Below are 18,509 nucleotides of genomic sequence, written 5' to 3' on the forward strand. Positions count from 1 at the left end.
CTACTGCAAGAGATCAGAACCAGGCCATCACCATGCATTTATTATGTGACTGATTACCTGATTCCGTTCAGCTGTCTGGCCTCCAGCTGGGACACTCCTGTCTCTCCCCAGCAGCCGGTGCCCTAACCACACCCCACTGCCACACACCCCCACCCCTCGACTCAGGCCGGGAGCCTGCCGGCCGCAAGCTAACTGGGACAGAACGACTCCCACCCCGCTGTTCGAGGCGTGGGGTCTGCAAAACTTATAAAGATGGCAGAAAATGCTGTTTTCAGCGTCTCAGATGTGGAGATTTCCTGCTTTTCTCTGTTTTATATCATATTAAAGTGATAAAACTTTAGGAATTGATGACATTTGAGCCAAATTGAAGAGTGTATAAAGTATTAGAAACAAGTTGAACAGTCATATTCTAAACGGTATGTTTGTCTGCATTTAAGCGAAACTAACTTTAAATATTGATATTTTTAATGGCGTCTGGCACAAGTTTGTAACGGCACAGACGTTAGCTAACGTTACGTGTTAAAATGTTGTCATTAGGCTGTTTTAATCATATTAATAATTAATTAATACTAAATTAAACACTATTAATTACCCTTTAAACTTTGAATGAGGGACGGATTCCTCCATTTCTCGCTGGCTATAACATGTCCGTAAGGAGGAACCGCATTCAGCAGAGAAGGCGCTTTGGTCTTGTGAAGTAAATAAACTCCTGATTGATGATGATTGATGATGATGTTTCTGTACCACTTTCACTTTTACCAACAGACAGCTAACTGGCTCTTTATTGATTCAGACTGTGGACTTGGTGTGTGAAAGTGCCCTCGGCTGAGAGTATTATTGAAATGCTGTCATCATCACTTTAAATAAATAATTATCTTGATCATTTAGCAGTTTACTGGATTCATTTGAAAGGCAATCACAGCGCCCTCTGGGCTTCTAAACCCAACAGTGTCCATGTAGACACACAGATCTGTTTCACCGTCTTAATGTGGTTACATACACACTTATTAAACTCTCTCGGGATAGTATATACAGGGAGATAACTGTGTCCATGCAGCTGTTTGTTTTGTTGCCTCCAAAACCTCCAAATCTCTTCTTCGTCTGCAGCTCGTTGGTGTCGGTGAGGAGCAGGTGTCTGTGTGTCGCCCCCTGCAGGACAAGAGGGGAAGTGCATCCTCCACACACTGGCTTGTTTCAGATCCAGGACCATTACAGAAACAATTCTCCTTTACAAGTAGAAATCATGCATGGAAAATACCACTCGAGTAAAAGAAACCAGTCTTTAACAATGTGTTGTATTTTAAAAGCTTGTTATTTTATCCATTGTGTCAAATCTTCATCTTAAAAGTAACTAAAGCAGTCAAATAAATGTATTGGAGTAGAAAGAACAATATTTCCTTCTGAGATGGAGTGGAGTGGGAACGTTGTGGTAAGTAACTACAGGACTGTCTCAGAAAATTAGAATATTGTGATAAAGTTCTTTATTTTCTGTAATGCAATTAAAAAAACTAAAATGTCATGCATTCTGGATTCATTACAAATCAACTGAAATATTGCAAGCCTTTTATTATTTTAATATTGCTGATTATGGCTTACAGCTTAAGAAAACTCAAAAATCCTATCTCAAAAAATTAGAATAGTTCCTCAGACCAAGTAAAAAAAAAGATTTATAACAGCAAAACAAAATCAAACATTTGAAAATGTCCATTAATGCACTCAGTACTTGGTTGGGAATCCTTTTGCACGGATTACTGCATCAATGCGGCGTGGCATGGAGGCAATCAGCCTGTGGCATTGCTGAGGTGTTATGGATGCCCAGGATGCTTCAATAGCGGCCTTTAGCTCATTAGCATTGTTGGGTCTGGTGTCTTTCAGCTTCTTCTTCACAATACCCCACATATTCTCTATGGGGTTCAGGTCAGGGGAATTGGCAGGGCCAATCGAGGACAGTAATGCCATGGTGAGTACACCAGTTACTGGTGGTTTTGGCACTGTGGGCAGGTGCCAGATCATGCTGGAAAATGAATTCCTCATCTCCATAGAGCTTTTCAGCAGACGGAAGCATGTAGTGCTCTAAAATCTCTTGGTACACAGCTGCATTACTCTGGGCTTGATGAAACACAGTGGACCAACACCAGCAGCTGACATGGCTCCCCAAACCATCGCTGACTGTGGGAACTTCACACTGGATTTCAAGCAACTTGGATTTTGCTCCTCTCCAGCCTTTCTCCAGACTCTGGCGCCTTGACTTCCAAATGAAATACAAAACTTGCTTTCGTCTGAAAAGAGGACTTTGGACCACTCTGCAACTGTCCAGTGCTTCTTTTCCATAGCCCAAGTCAGACGCTTCTTCCGTTGTCTTGAGTTCAGAAGTGGCTTGACCATGGGAATACGGCTATTGTAGCCCATTTCCCGGACACGTCTGTGAACAGTGGCTTTTGATACCTGGACTCCAGCTTCAGTCCACTGTCTTTGAAGCTCCCCCAAATTCTGGAAGCGACTCTTCTTCACAATGCTGTTAAGGCTGCGGTCATCTCTCTTGGTTGTGCAGCGTTTCCTGCCACATTTCCCCCTTCCAACAGACTTTTTGTGGATGTGCTTTGAAACTGCACTCTGTGAACAGCTTGCTCTTTGAGACATTTCTTTTTGTGTCTTACCCTCCTGATGGAGGGTGTCAATGATGGTCCTCTGGACAGCAGTCAGATCAGCAGTCTTCCCCATACTTGTGATTTAGTTTACTGAACCAAGCTGAGTGTTTTTCAAGGCTCAGGAAACCCTTGCAGGTGTTTCCGAGTTAATTAGACGATTCAAGTGATTCGTTGAACACCCTACTAGTATACTTTTTCATGATATTCTAATATTTAGAAATAGGATATTTGAGTTTTCTTAAGCTGTATGCCATAATCAGCAATATTAAAATAATAAAAGGCTTGCAATATTTCAGTTGATTTGTAATGAATCCAGAATGTATGACATTTTGTTTTTTTAATTGCATTACAGAAAATAAAGAACTTTATCACAATATTCTAATTTTCTGAGACAGTCCTGTAAGCACATTTACTCAAGTGCTTTATTAAGTACACATGTACTTGTACTTTGCATTTGATGGTTGTATTATACTTATACTCCACTACATCTCAGAGGGAAACATTGTTTATTTTACTCTACTCCATGTATTTGATACCTTTAGTTAGTTTGCAGATTAATAAATCAAAAATATGATCATCAAATAGATTATGATGTATTATAATGGGTAAAGATGATAATGCTTTAATGATCCTTTGGTGAAATCTACCCAGCAGTATATAAAGTAATGACAATGAGCTCCACCTTCACCAGCTGCAACATTAAAGTGAACACATTAATGCATCAATAATGATAATACAATAATATTGTATACATGACTCTGAAATGGGTCTTACTGCATTATGAGCAACATGTAATGTCTTTAACTGATGTTCTAATATGTTTCTGTCTTCAGGAGTCACTTTAAAATGTTGCTTCCTTCCATCAGCGTCCACTCAGACCTTTGATAACACAGCTTATAGGTTTTATATATAGTTATACTATATCTGTTGCATTTATGAACGTACAGAATGAAAACAAAGGAAACTGTTGAGATTGTGTTGATATTTTTACCTGTTTTAACAAAAGGAAACACCAAACTCATTAAAAGAGAAGGAAAAACTACACGGGCTTGTTTACAACTACTGTGAAATAAGGTAAGCACAGAACTCTGCAGGTATGTTTGAGTCCTCCACATGTTTGGTGAATATAATAAAATGAATAAAATATAATATAACAATGAAACTAACTGAAACACGTTAAGTCACCATCATACAGTAACGTCACTGTCAGGGTGTTTGGACATGCCCCCCTCTCTTCAGCGGAACCTCCAACAGTGTCCCGAAAGTGGCGCGAACCCGCAGAAAGTGCCGGTTTCAGGAGTATCAAAATAAAAGCATGTTTAACAAAATAAGACTCCTCGAAATAAATACACAAAAAGGAGTATTATTCTAACAAAATATGAACAAATGGATGTTTGTGAAATATAAAACATGTTATCATTCATACATCGGCTACAGAGGCAACATGGGGGTCTCAGTGGAAGAGGACACGCTCCTCATGTAGAGATGAAGGGCTCATTCTAATCTAATGAAAACACAACGATTCTTAGTTTCAGGTGATTGTACACAAAAGAAAACATAGTTATGAATACGGTATATTCCATTTCTGCCAATAGATCCCCCTGAATCCTAAAGCTGAGTTCTCCTGCTGGCGGAGCCGTGCAGGGACCGCCTGCATGTACCAGTATGCATTACACACGAGCTTCTGAAGCCCAGCATCCCACCAGCCATGTCCTCCATCACGGCTACATTTACACCTGTACGTTCAGGTGATCAAGCACTATCCCATTGCAATCCAATAACACAAAACAGACGGACAATCTTCCTCTAACGAAGAAATAACCTCAGTGAGCTCATTGCTGAGGTAGTGTGTAGACATAGTGTGTGATCCAACACTTATTAAGAGATGCAGCCATGTCCTCCATCACGGCTGCATCTGGACCCTCTGTGCTGCACTGATGCAGCTTTCCCCCCTGTGCGTTCTCATGTGGACTTTCAAGGTATCATTACGCTGGAATGATTTTTTGCAAGACTTCCAAGAATATGGATTCCTATATGAGAGATCAATGATGATTTCCGAGTGAATCTTTTCCCACACGTGTTGCAGGAAAATGGCTTCTCACCTGTGTGGATTCTTATATGATAGATCAATGCTGTTTTCTGAGTGAAACTTTTCCCACACGTGTTGCAGGAATATGGCTTCTCACCTGTGTGGATTCTCATGTGGATTACCAAGTAACCATTATTTGAGAAAGCTCTCCCACATGTGTTGCATGCAAAAGGCTTCTCACCTGTGTGGCTTCTTATATGATAGTTCAATGATGATTTCTGAGTAAATCTTTTCCCACACGTGTTGCATGCAAAAGGCTTCTCACCTGTGTGGGTTCTCAGATGTTTCTCTAGTAATGATTTCTTCTGAAAGTCTCTTCCACACGTGTCACATTTTAAAGGCTGTTTACCTGTGTGAGTATCACAGTGCATCTCTGGCAGATGAGGGTTGTCTACATTGTTAGTATGACTTGTGCTTTCATGATGTAGATTCTGTTGACTTGGCTCTGCATTAGTTGAGCCTGAGTCTCCATGCTTGCCTCCGTTCTGATCTTGGCTCTCAGCTACATGAGAGTTGTGAGAGAGGAGCTGGTGGTCACTTTCCTCATCAGGAGGAGTCAACATAAAGGTATCAGTCTCCTGCTTCAGTACAAGCTGCTCTCCCTCCTGACTGGTGCAGAGTTCCTCCTGCTCCTCTTTAATCTGTGGAGGCTCTGGGTCCTCTTGGTCCAGACTGGAGTTCCTCTCCTGAACACAGAGCTGCTGGTCAGAGAGGACCTCCTCCTCCTCCTTACAGACATGTTGCTGTGGGAGCTCTGGAGGGACAGAGAACAAAAGGAATAGGATACTACTAGCAGACATGCGAGAACATTAGTACCAGTAACGTAACCTATTAAAACACATGGGGCTAAATATACATACAATTCCTCCGTTTTGTGTTATTACGTGTTACTCACCTAGTCCTGTGTAACTTTATTTCCGGTTTCCAAACGACATCCAGCAGTCTGCGCAGACGATGGATCTCTGCCTCGTACTCGACGACAGCTTCTTGGAAAACTCCGAATATTTCTTCAGCAGCAGCATTTAGTCGCTCGTTGACAAACTCTCTCAAACACTCAACTGAAGACATTGTTGCTGAACTAGAAGTCAAATATTCATCCACGCAACGACTACAACAGCGTCTCCCTGCTAGTTTCATTCATCCACAGAGCTGAGCTAACGCTAGTAGTGCCTGTACTGTTTACTTCCGCTGCATGGCTTCTTCTTCGTTGGTTTTACGGCGGGTGGCAACCAGCGTTAAGATGAATGACCGCCACCTACTGTGTTGGAGGGTGGACTAGACTCATCTATCCCAGTGGTGAGCAGGGCCACAATGAGTTTTAAAATTTGACAGACGGGCCGGGCTAGTAGTAAATAGATGGAGAGTGTTTGTGTGAACTAATATACATCACAAGTAAAAGCCATTACCTAAAAATAAAATAAAGCTTACATTTAATTTCAGTGGGAACAGTGCTGTTGACATCAAAGTTTGGTGTCAGTTTGGTTGTGGCAATTCTCAGGACAGATCTCAGGTGTTCATCAGTTAAGTGGGATCTGTGGCGTGATTTGTTCATCACGCTGAACGTCTCCTCACACACGTAGGTAGATCCAAACAACAACTTAGACCCTCGCATCGCACAAGGAAAAACTTCCTAAAAGAAACCCCATAATTAAAGGGGGAAAAATGGAAGAAACCTCAGGGAGAGACTGAGGAGGGATCCCTCTCCCAGGACGGACAGACGTGCAATAGATGTCGTGTGTACAGGATAAACAACATAGTACAAATACAACATTTGACAGAAAATGATGTGTTGAAAAAGAGAAAGTTTGGATGAATCCAGGAAAATGTCAAAAAGGCTTCCCAGTGTCCAGCAGGACCAGGGCAGCAGGCGCGGCCACGATTCCTCATCCTGATGTAAACTTTATCAGTGGCAACCTGCCACATGAGACACAGAAACTCCGGGGATGATGCCCCGGATGATGAGTTAGTAACATACATTTACAGAAATGCATACAGATAGAGAGGGAGGGGAGGAGAGAGGAAGAGAAGGAAGAGAGCAGGGAGGTGTCCCCCGGCAGTCTAAGCCTATAGCAGCATAACTAGGGGCTGATCCAGAGCAAACCTGAGCCAGCCCTAACTATAAGCTTTATCAAAAAGGAAAGTCTTTAGCCTACTCTTAACCCTTTAACACCGAATGTGTCACCGACGACACAAACAACACTGCGGAGAAATGGAGCCGGAAAACAGCGGATTTAATTCAAATGGAAGCAAGACGGTATGTAAATCAACACTTGTATTGCGTGGTGACTTTGATAGAACAGTGTACCAAGTCTGTAAGATTGTACTAGGTGTGTAATTGTATGTTATAGGTGTAAATGTGCACGTCTTCTTCAAGTTGTTCAAGGCTGTGTGCAAGCTGGAGCGGCAGAGGAGGAGGTGTCACCAGACATCACGAGGTGTTACCAGAGATCACATTCAGGCCTATAGAGGGAGCTGTGGGGATGCTGGATGATCTGGTGATGCTGTCAGACACAGAAGCCCCTCATCACATCACACCACAAGATGGCAGACTGAGGCAGAGCCCGATGATGGACCCCAGGTGTCCAACCCCCTCTCAATATGGGAAACCCAGCACCAGGTAACATTTATTCCCACTTTGATGGTGCAGTTTTCAAACTCCTCTGTGAATAAACAAACAAGAATGCAGCCAAAAGCCTGGAGAGAGGGAGAAAGTTCATCTGGACTGAAATAACTCCAGAAGAAATGAAGAAGTCCATAGGCATGTTGCTGTACATGTCAGTTTTGGACCTGCAGAAAGATGAGCAACTTTTGGTGTAAGCAAACCATTTTCCTTGTGTCATTCCCTGCCACTGTCATGTCCCCAGACTGTACAGGACAGTTCATGGCCATTTGATCTAATCTTCATATGAGTGACCCAGAGAAAACAGGAGCAACAGGAACAGTCCCTGGCAGTACCACCAAGACCTCTGCATGTGAAGGGACACTCAGAGAGGAGAGAATTACCCTGCGTGGGGAAAAACGCCTGGACATATTTTCCATTTTATGGCCTGTTTTTGCAGATGTAAGAGTAAAAGACTCAAAGCTTTTACTGGAAATAGTTGTATACATTTCAAACTTCAAATATAACTAGTTAAATCTCTTATTCATGTACAATTGCAGTGTTTTTTGTTCACTAAACCACTAAATTCAAATTCCGCTTTTGTGTTTCTCTTCATTTTAAACTGTTATTACATTCTCATAACATGCTATAAATTCTAATTGACTGCCAGATATGGAAAGTTCCAGGTATTGTTGGAAAATGGGCAAAAGCACTTACTCACAGGACATTTTCTGACCTTTTTATAGTCAAAATAAGCAAAAAAGTCCAGGCGAAAATGTTGAGGCTTTTTAGGCTTAGGTGTTAAAGGGTTAAATGTAGAGAGGGTGTCTGCCTCCCGAACACAAACTGGAAGCTGATTCCACTGGAGAGGAGCTTGATAGCTGAAGGCTCTGGCTTCTATTGTACTCTTAGAGACTCTAGGAACTACAAATAACCCTGCAGTCTGGGAGCGCAATGCTTTAGTTGGTTTATAAGGTACTATGAGATCTTTAAGATATGCTGGAGCCTGACCATTAATTGCTTTGTAAGTCAGGAGAAGGATTTTGAATTCTATTCTGTATTTTACCGGGAGCCAGTGCAGAGCAGCTAACACAGGAGTAATATGATCCCGTTTACTTGTTCTTGTCAATACACGTGCTGCTGCATTTTGGATCAACTGAAGAGTCTTAAGCGACTTTTTGGGACAACCTGATAACAATGAGTTGCAGTAATCCAGCCTTGAAGTAACAAATGCATGGACTAGTTTTTCTGCATCATCTTGAGACCGGATGTGTCTTACTTTTGCAATGTTACGTAGATGAAAGAAGGCAGTCCTTGAGATTTGTTTTATGTGCGAGTTAAAAGACAGATCCTGACCAAAGATGACGCCAAGACTCCTTACAGTGGTGCTGGAGGCCAAGTTAATGCCATCCAGAGCTTCTATGTCATTAGAAAATGCGTTTCGGAGGCGTTTAGGGCCAAGTATAATAACTTCAGTTTTGTCTGTGTTTAACATCAAAAAGTTGCTAGACATCCAAGTTTCTATGTCCTTAAGGTTTGAAGTTTAGTCAATTGATTGGTTTCGTCTGGTTTAATTGATAGATATAATTGGGTATCATCCGCATAACAATGAAAGTTTATAGAGTGGTTCCTTATAATATTGCCCAAAGGAAGCATATATAAGGTGAATAGAATCGGTCCAAGTACAGAACCCTGCGGAACTCCAAGACTGACTTTGGCTGTCATGGAGGATTTATCGTTAACAAGTACAAATTGAGATCGCTCAGATAAATAGGACTTGAACCAGCTTAGTGCGGTTCCTTTTATGCCAACACAATGTTCCAGTCTCTGTAGTAGAATGTCCTGATCAACAGTGTCGAAAGCAGCACTGAGGTCTAACAAGACAAGAACAGAGACAAGTCCTTTGTCTGATGCCATTAGAAGGTCATTGGTAACTTTCACCAGTGCCGTCTCTGTGCTATGATGAACTCTAAATTCAGATTGAAAAACCTCAAATAAACTATTATTATGTAAAAAGTCACACAACTGTTTTGCGACTGCTTTCTCAAGGATCTTAGCGAGAAAGGGAAGGTTAGATATCGGCCTATAGTTGGCTAAAACCTCTGGATCAAGACTAGGCTTTTTAAGAAGTGGTTTTATTACAGCTACTTTAAAGGATTTTGGTACGTAGCCAGATAATAGAGACAGGTTGATCATATTTAATAACGAGGTGTTAATTAAGGGTAAAACTTCTTTCAACAGTTTAGTTGGAATCGGGTCTAAAAGACAGGTTGATGGCTTAGACGATGAGATTGTTGAAGTTAGTTGGTTAAGGTTGATTGGAGTAAAACAGTCTAGATATATTTCAGGAGTTACAGATGTTTTAAAGGTTCCGGAGGTTGAAGTTAAGTCATTACCAATTGAGGGCAGGAGGAGATTCATTTTGTCTCTAATAATTATAATTTTATCGTTAAAGAAGCTCATGTAGTCGTCACTACTGAGAGATATAGGAACAGAAGGCTCTGTAGAGCTGTGGCTCTCTGTCAGCTTCAGTGCTGAACAGAAACCTGGGGTTGTTCTTATTTTCTTATTAAGGAAGAGTAATAAGCTGCTCTGCATTACGGAGAGCCTTCTTATAAGTTTTAAGATGATCTAATCAGACTAAACGAGATTCTTCCAATTTAGTGGAACGCCATTTACTTTCAAGATTTCTCGACTTTTGTTTTAGTTTGCGGATTTGTAAATTAAGCCATGGAGCTTTCTTTTTCTGTTTTATGATCTTCTTCTTTAGAGGAGCGACAGAGTCAAGTGTTATTTGCAGTGAGGCTGCAGCGCTATCAACAAGATGATTAATTTGGGAGGGACTAAAGTTAGCATTGGAGTCCTCCGTTATATTGATATTGAGTCCTGGTATTGAATTAAGTGCTGATGGAATCACTTCCTTAAATTTAGTCACAGTACTTTCAGATAAACATCGAGCATAGGATATTTTGCCTGCTGGCTTGTAGTCCAGTAACAGGACGTCAAAAGTTATTAAAAAATGGTCTGATAAAAGAGGATTATGTGGACACACTGATAAGCTTTCAATTTCAACACCATATCCCAGAACAAAGTCCAGAGTGTGGTTTAAACAGTGAGTTGGTTCATGTACATTCTGACTGAACCCAATTGAATCTAATATTGAGATAAATGCATTATTAAGGCTGTCACTATCAACATCCACATGAATATTAAAGTCACCTACAATAATTACTTTATCTGTTTTAAGGACTAAACTTGGTAAAAATTCTGAGAATTCAGATAGAACTTCAGAATACGGACCAGGAGGGCAGTACACAGTAACAAATAAAACTGGCTTTATTGTTTTCCATGTTGGGTTTGAGAGCGTAAGAACAAGGCTTTCAAAAGAGTTATAGTTTAGTTTAGGTTTAGGATTGATCAAGAGGTTTGAGTCAAATATGGCCGCAACTCCACCTCCTCGGCCTGTACCTCGAGGAATGTGAGTATTAATATGACCAGGTGGAGTGGATTCATTTAGACATATTCTTCATGTCTCAGGTTTCAGTGAGACAAAATAAATCAATCTTATTATCTGATATTAAATCATTTACCAATCCAGCTTTCGTTGATACAGATCTGATGTTTAAGAGCCCACATTTAATTTTTCGATTTAGTTGCACTTTTGCAGCGGTGGTGTTTATTTTAATTAGGTTTTCATGGATAACTCCTCTTCTGTTAACCATAGATTTTATTAGTTTCAGTGGTCGTGGGGCAGACACAGTCACTATGGGGATTTGAGTGGGTGACTGCCCTGAAAGAAGCACAGAGAAGTGTGTAAGACTGCAACTCTTTCTCCTGGTCTCAACGCTTGCCACCTCAGCATGTATTGCGATTCCACCGGAAGCCCGATACTCCGATTCCGTCTATACCCACACACACACACACACACACACACACACACACACACACACACACACACACACACACACACACACAGTATTATATATCTGTGCACGGACTCTCAGTTCTCTCTGAGTTCTTCCCGTTGCTGCCGGACCTCTGCAGACCTCAGTCCCCGCTGAGACCCCAGCTGTCCCCCTGCTGCCTCTCGAGACCCCAGCTGTCCCTCTGCTGCCTCTCGAGACCCCTGTCCCTGCGCTCCCCTCGCACCCTGTGGTCCCAGTGCTCCCTTCGCTTCTCGAGACCCCAGTCCCAGTGCTCCCTTCGCCTCTCGAGACCCCTGTCCCAGTGCTCCCTTTGCCAGGCCCCCCCACCCTGCTGTTTTTTTTTACTTTTGGGACGTCTGGGATCCGTCCCTTTAGAGGGGGGTTCTTTCACGATCTAGTTGTACTTCCTGTCTGTGTGTTTTCACTCCCTTTCTGATTGTTAATGTGTTCCTCCTGTGTCCATTTACCCTGCCCTTGTGTCTTTGCCTTTCTCCTCCAGCTGTGTCTTGTTCCCTCATTTGGTGTCTGTGTATATATCCCTGTCTATCCCAGTTTGCCTTGTCGGATCATCTTTCATATTATGTGCCTGTTACCGGCCTGTTACCTGCCGTGCTTCCTCGTGTCTACTTCGTGTCTACCCAGTGTCCACACCGTGTCTAGCTCTGGTTGGTTTGGGTTTTTTCAGTTTTATTTGTTACTTTGTATTTTTTGATTCAGCTTTGTTTTATTAAAGGCTCGCTTTTTGTTAAAACCTCGTCTGTTTTCTGCATTTGGGTCCTCCCCTGTCCTGAAAGTGTTCACTCCCCCTTATGTCATGTCTAGTTGTACTTCCTGTCTGTGTGTTTTTCCCTCTGTGATTGTTGATTTGTTCCTCCTGTGTCCGTTCACCTTGCCCTTGTGTTTTAGCTTCTCTCCCAGTCCGGCCTTTCCACCGGCCTCCTGAGTAGGTCTGTGTGTATATATCCCTGTCTTTCCCAGTGTTCCGGGTCAGTTCTTCATCTAAGTGTCACCCTTGCAGATGTCTCTTCGTGCTTCCTCGTGCTCCCCGTGTCGTCCCGGTTTGTGTTTTACTTTTTGCCTTATTTTGTGATTTCGTAAACTTTTTGGAATAAAGCCCTCTTTTTGTTAATCTCCTCGTCTGGACTACAATTACATAGAACCACTGCTTCGAAGCTTGCTTCAAATTACGTGACATATGACGTCCGAAGCAGTAACTGCTTAATTTCCTGAATGAATCACCGGACTGGTTTGCGGTCCAATCAGGTGATTCGCTGCCACTGCCTCGTCTCGATTCTGACAGGTTGAGACAGTTTTGAATTTGAGCGCCTCAACACTTTATAACCGCTCTAAACAATGCACAATTTGTGGGTTGTTGTTAGTAGTATGCGTTATTGCTGTTGAGTTGTTGGTATTGGTACAGTAGCTTCAGCACTAGAGGTTTTGAACATAGCCCACTCAGGTTCAATGCCCCCAACCTCCACAGGGATGTCTGAAAAGCTCCGCAGGGGGTATGAGTTGAAGATCTCCTGGACATGGGGCTTCCTCCAGACGTTCCCATTTCACCCGCACTACCCGTTTGGGCTTACCAGGTCTGTCCACAGTCTTCCCCCACCCCTTGATCCAACTCACCACCAGATGGTGATCAGTTGACAGCTCCGCCCCTCTCTTCACCCGAGTGTCCAAAACATGCGGCCTCAGATCAGATGATGCGATCACAAAATCGATCATTGACCTTTGGCCTATGGTGCTCTGGTACCACGTACACTTTTGAGCATCCTTATGTTCGAACATGGTGTTTGTCGTCGTGTTTGTTTATGGCCATTCCATGACTAGTGATTTTACTTGTAGTGGAGTAGTTTCACAGTGCTGTAAGAGAACTGTTACTTCAGTAAAGGATCTGAAGTCTTCCTCCACTCCCTGTTGGCGTCAGGCCACTGAGAGGTGGAGCAACACAGAAAGAGGAGCTTCAACTTCACAGAATTGAAAGTTAAAGTATATCTGAATGACAGCAGAGCTGCAGTCGACACAATTCTCTGTTTCTCTCTAAAGAAACATTCAACTACATCCAGCAGGCTTCTCTCAACAACACAGCAGAATCTGTCCAACACTGGTGAGTACACTGCCCTACAGAGACAAATGCACCGACTAAACATGTGATCACAGTTTAGTTCAAATCACAATCTGACTGTTTACATCCGTTTTACCAGATACAGAATATTATGCTGTAGAAATGTGTCACTTTAGATATAAAAGTGTAAGAAGGCCAGAAATACAAAACAGGTCAAAACCAAACCACAGTGACTGAACTCTTTGTAGTTAAGGTTTGACAGAATACAGTCACAGCTAGCATTAGCTGAAGCTAATTTACACTCTCAGGCCCATTTCCTGTATTGAACAGAAGTTTATTACACGACGTAGAACCTGAATCATAGATACTTTTTGGGTTGTACAGAGTGAAGTATCTGATTATATGGCTCACTTTTTGCATTGCTTATAAAAAAGACATAATATTGACATTTTAAAATGTATATAAGTGTTACACACTTTGGTAAGGAACCTTATTTCTCAATCTCACTGTTTCTAGTTGAAGCTGTCAGGAAGTAACGCTGATAATATTTCCTGTCTTTCAACAACCAGTATGAACTCATCCCCTCAGCTATACTCAGAGAGGGTTTAAAATAGAATTATATTATGATTTTAAAGTTTTTATGATATTAACAAGAACCAGAGAGTTTGAGATGATATCACTGCAACACTTAAAACATCAGACTTTCTCATTATTATTTATTATTTTCTTTATTTGAATAACTAACAAACAACTAAACGCCAGATTCACAAGAGTTCAGTTGAAGTGTAGCTTATAAGTACATTATTCTGCAGCCGTTCATGTGTTTAAGGGGGAAGTCATTATTTGTAACACAGGTCAACATGTCCCAGCAGTCACAGGAATCAGTTTACTGATTGGCTGTGGGTGCTCTCTCGCTTCACTTGGCTGCAAAAAGTTAAACTATCCACAACTTCTGTTTGGCCGCACACCGCACTTCACCGCTCCCCGGTGGGACTTTGGTTTAAATGTTACAGTCATATCAGTGACTGGCAGCAGGCAGGGATCAGCCAGAGGAGGGCTTCAAAAAAGATGTAAACATACAGATGGAATCCAATAAAGATCTCCATGTAATCACTTATCTTCTGAGCTTGGTGATCTCATAGAAATACCACCTCGGTGCACATCTGAGCTCCACTTCATATAATATATCAACATAGTTCTGGATCACTCCTTTTATTCCACTAATCATTCTTTGATTATATTTAACAAATTATTAAATCATATTTATGTACAGTTTTGTTTTTCCACTTTCTTTTGTCCTCAGAGTGTAGATATGTCTGCTGCCAGCTGTCTGCTGACTGCAGATCAGTTTCTGTGCTCCATCTGTCTGGATGTGTTCACTGATCCAGTCACCTTACACTGTGGACACAACTTCTGTAAAACCTGCATCACTGAACACTGGGAGGGTAATGTCCAGTGTCAGTGTCCCAACTGTAAAGAGGTTTTCAACACAAGACCTGAGCTGCGGGTCAATACCTTCATCTCTGAGGTGGCTGCTCAGTTCAGACAGTCAGCTCAACAGAAAGCCAGCAGCAGCAGCTCAGAGACACAAGTTGTTAAACCAGGAGACGTTCCCTGTGACGTCTGCACTGGAACCAAACTGAAGGCCCTGAAGTCCTGCCTGGTGTGTCTGGACTCCTACTGTGAGACTCACCTGGAGCCTCATCTGACAAGGACAGGCCTGAAAAGACATCAGCTGATCGACCCTGTGGAGAACCTGGAAGGCAGCATGTGTACGAAGCACGATAAACAGCTGGAGCTGTTCTGTAAGACCGACCAGATGTGTGTCTGCATGCTCTGCACTGTTTTAGACCACAAGACACATGATGTTGTTCCTCTGAAGGAAGAATATGAAGGAAAGAAGGTCGAGCTGGAGAAGACAGAGGCTGACATTCAGCAGATGATCCAGAAGAGACAACTGAAGATTCAGGAGATGAAACGCTCAGTGGAGCTCAATAAGGAAGATGCAGACAGAGAGATAGCAGGTGGTGTTCAGGTCTTCACCGCTCTGAAGGAGTCTGTTGAGAGAAGCCAGGCCGAGCTCATCCACACAGTCAAAGAGAAGCAGAGAGAGACAGAGAAACAGGCTGAAGGCTTCATCAGAGAGCTGGAACAGGAAATCTCTGAGCTGAAGAAGAGAAGCACTGAGGTGGAGCAGCTCTCAACATCTGAAGATCATCTCCACCTCCTCCAAAGCTTCACGTCCCTGAACGCTGCTCCACTCACCAAGGACTGGACAGAAGTCAGCGTCCGTCTACCTTCATATGAGGGGACTGTGAGGAGAGCTGTGAGTCAGCTGGAGGAGACGCTCAGTGAACAGATGAAGAAGCTGCTCGAGCTGAAGAGGGTCCATCAGTCTGCAGTGGATCTGACACTCGACCTTCATACAGCACATCCCAAACTCATCCTGTCTGATGATGGAAAACAAGTTAAACTTGGTGATGTGAGGAAGAGTCTCCCAGACAATCCAGAGAGATTTGATCCTTGTGTTTGTGTTTTAGCAAAGCAGAGTTTCTCTTCAGGAAATTTTATTACGAGGTTCAGGTTAAAGAGAAGACTGGGTGGAGGTTAGGAGTGGCCAGAGAGTCCATCAACAGGAAGGGAAACATCACAGTGTCTCCTCAGAAAGGTTACTGGACGATACGTTTGAGGAATGTAAATGAGTACACAGCTTCTGCTGACCCTGCAGTCACTCTCTCTCTGGAGTCTGAGCCTGAGAAGGTGGGGGTGTTTGTGGATTATGAGGAGGGTCTGGTCTCCTTTTATGATGTTGATGCTGCAGCTCTGATCTACTCCTTTACTGGCTGCACATTCACTGAGAAACTCTACCCATACTTCAGTCCCTGGTGTTAATGATGGTGGTAAAAACTCTGCCCCTCTGATCATCTCTCCTGTCAATCACACTGAGTAGAACCAACATGTGATGTTCTACAGAAAGATTCACTATCACATAATGTAATACATGTGTTGTTTCTATGGTGTATGCATTGTGGATTTTATTCAGATTCTGATCGATGTGTTCTTTTGCATCTTTTCTGTAATGTTTTTCTTTGATGCACACGTTGATACTTACTCTTACAATACACAGATGTTACAACACTGATTGATATTTGCTAATGTCGTCTAGTTTCTTCTCATGACTGCATTACCTGCCTTTAACACTGTTGCATCAGCAGAAAAACAGTTCCTTAAATCTCTGGGTGTGAAATTCCAAAACGTTTTATTGTCTGATCATTGTTTGTATAAGAAGCCTTGTCCTCTGACACATTTGCTGGGGGAAGTCATGCACTCCTTAATTGTTAATGAGAACTTTTCAACAAAGTCTTTTAAGGGTTTTAGCTTTTACAATGTCCACTGAAGGGACACATGAAGGGATCTCTGTCTGGGATGTTTTCAGGGGTAACTTAAGGATTCATTCTTGAATCACGTTGATACAAAATAAATTGACAGTAACTTGGAACATCATTGAGATCTGATCATAAAACATTCAGCTGCAGTAGTTGTACACACCAGAGAAGAAGAAAACAATGTGTCTCAATCTGTTGTGTTATTTCCACTTCATATTGTCCACCTCTCTGCAGACTGTTTGTATTGTTTCAACAAAGTCAAGAAATCCTCAACGGAGTAAAAATTAAAAAAGGTTTCTACTGGATTTGTCTTTTTTACATTTACTCAAGTACTCTACTGAAGTAAAGTACAAGTTCCTCAAAGTTGTACTTGACTTTTTCCACTTTATGCTACTTATACTTTTACTTCACTACATTTGTGTGACAGCTTTAGTTGCTTCTCAGATTACAGTTCTTCCTCCTCATGTATCTCCAGATGTGTTGAATGTTTGTGATGAAGTTTCCTTTCTGTGTTCAGAAGATTCTCCTTCAGATAAATAAAGTCTTTAAAGTCTCTTGATCAGCGGGACAAATTATATATATCATAATTGTAATTATATTATCATTATAAAAGGATATTATGTTCATGTTTATGTAGATTATTTGAACTGAATGTTTTTTATTATTGATTTATAATCACTAAAATCTGACGTATTGTAAAATGACTTACTTACGTGTTAAATTAATACTTCACCCCCAAAATGACCTTTAATATATCATTTACTCTCTGTGATTATTCCCGGGAACATTTTTTAAATCAGAATTTGATCCACTTGGTGCAACGGCACTTGGAAAGTTCAGATGTGTGAGGATAATATTTCTTGTCTGATAATAAAAGCTGCTGATACTGAAGGCTGTAAAACATTATGACAGAAACAAGACTTCTGTTAAATGACCCGCAGCAGTGACACACATTTGAATCATCGCTCGGGTTGAATCTGGAGCAGCAAACTGATGCAAATAAAAAGTCTGCTGATGTTTGGCTCAAAACTAATTGTGAAGTAATAATATTAAACCCTTAAACTGGGAATAAGGTGCTTTATAATTCATATCTTCCAACTTTAATGTTTGTTTAAAGTCATCGAAAATAATAATTATTACTGTGAATATTCATTTACTGCTTATATTAAATATGTGGTTCACAGTCTCCTTATTTAATCTTTAAAAAGACAAACTTTCCTTCTGAAACCACAGAAGAAGAAGCTGCAGGTGACTCTCTACTGACACCTACAGGCTGCAGCAGGTACTGCGCAGAAACAACAACAGCAGACTGTCAGTGTTTGACATTTGATTTTACTTATTCAAAAGAATGTACATCACATTTTAAGAACATCAATAATTTCATTTTAAAAATGACACCAATTTGTACAATGACACCATTTTATAAAAGCATTAAATCCGAAAGACAACAGAGAAAAGTTCACAGCGCTGACGTAAACAAGACTAAAGCCAAACCTGAGAAACCACAAAACAAACGGAGGAAGATCAGGAGTCAAAGTCAAAGAGTCAGAGAAAAGTCTGAATGAGGCAACATGGCCATCAAAAGAGATTTGTGAGGTTTATCAAAACTGTATTTTTAACTTATTTAATCATTTTTATTATGCGACATGTTTTGAGAGGAATTTAGAAAACAATGTTTCAGATGAAATCTGCTAGGATTTGAAATAAAAGAGATAAATGCTGGTGTGAAGCCTTTAGACTGACAGTTAATACAGTAACAGACACAGCATTTCAACATGTACACAGCTGCACTT

General features: G+C 41.5%; 1 pseudogene; it reads left to right on the forward strand.

The window, feature by feature from the left end:
• Nucleotides 1–11,833: 11,833 nt before the first annotated feature.
• LOC115009215 (E3 ubiquitin-protein ligase TRIM21-like) lies at nucleotides 11,834–17,021 on the forward strand (annotated as a pseudogene).
• The last annotated feature ends 1,488 nt before the right edge of the window (nucleotides 17,022–18,509 follow it).

This window comes from Cottoperca gobio, chromosome 6 (assembly GCF_900634415.1).
Source record: "Cottoperca gobio chromosome 6, fCotGob3.1, whole genome shotgun sequence".
Lineage (NCBI taxonomy): Eukaryota > Metazoa > Chordata > Actinopteri > Perciformes > Bovichtidae > Cottoperca > Cottoperca gobio.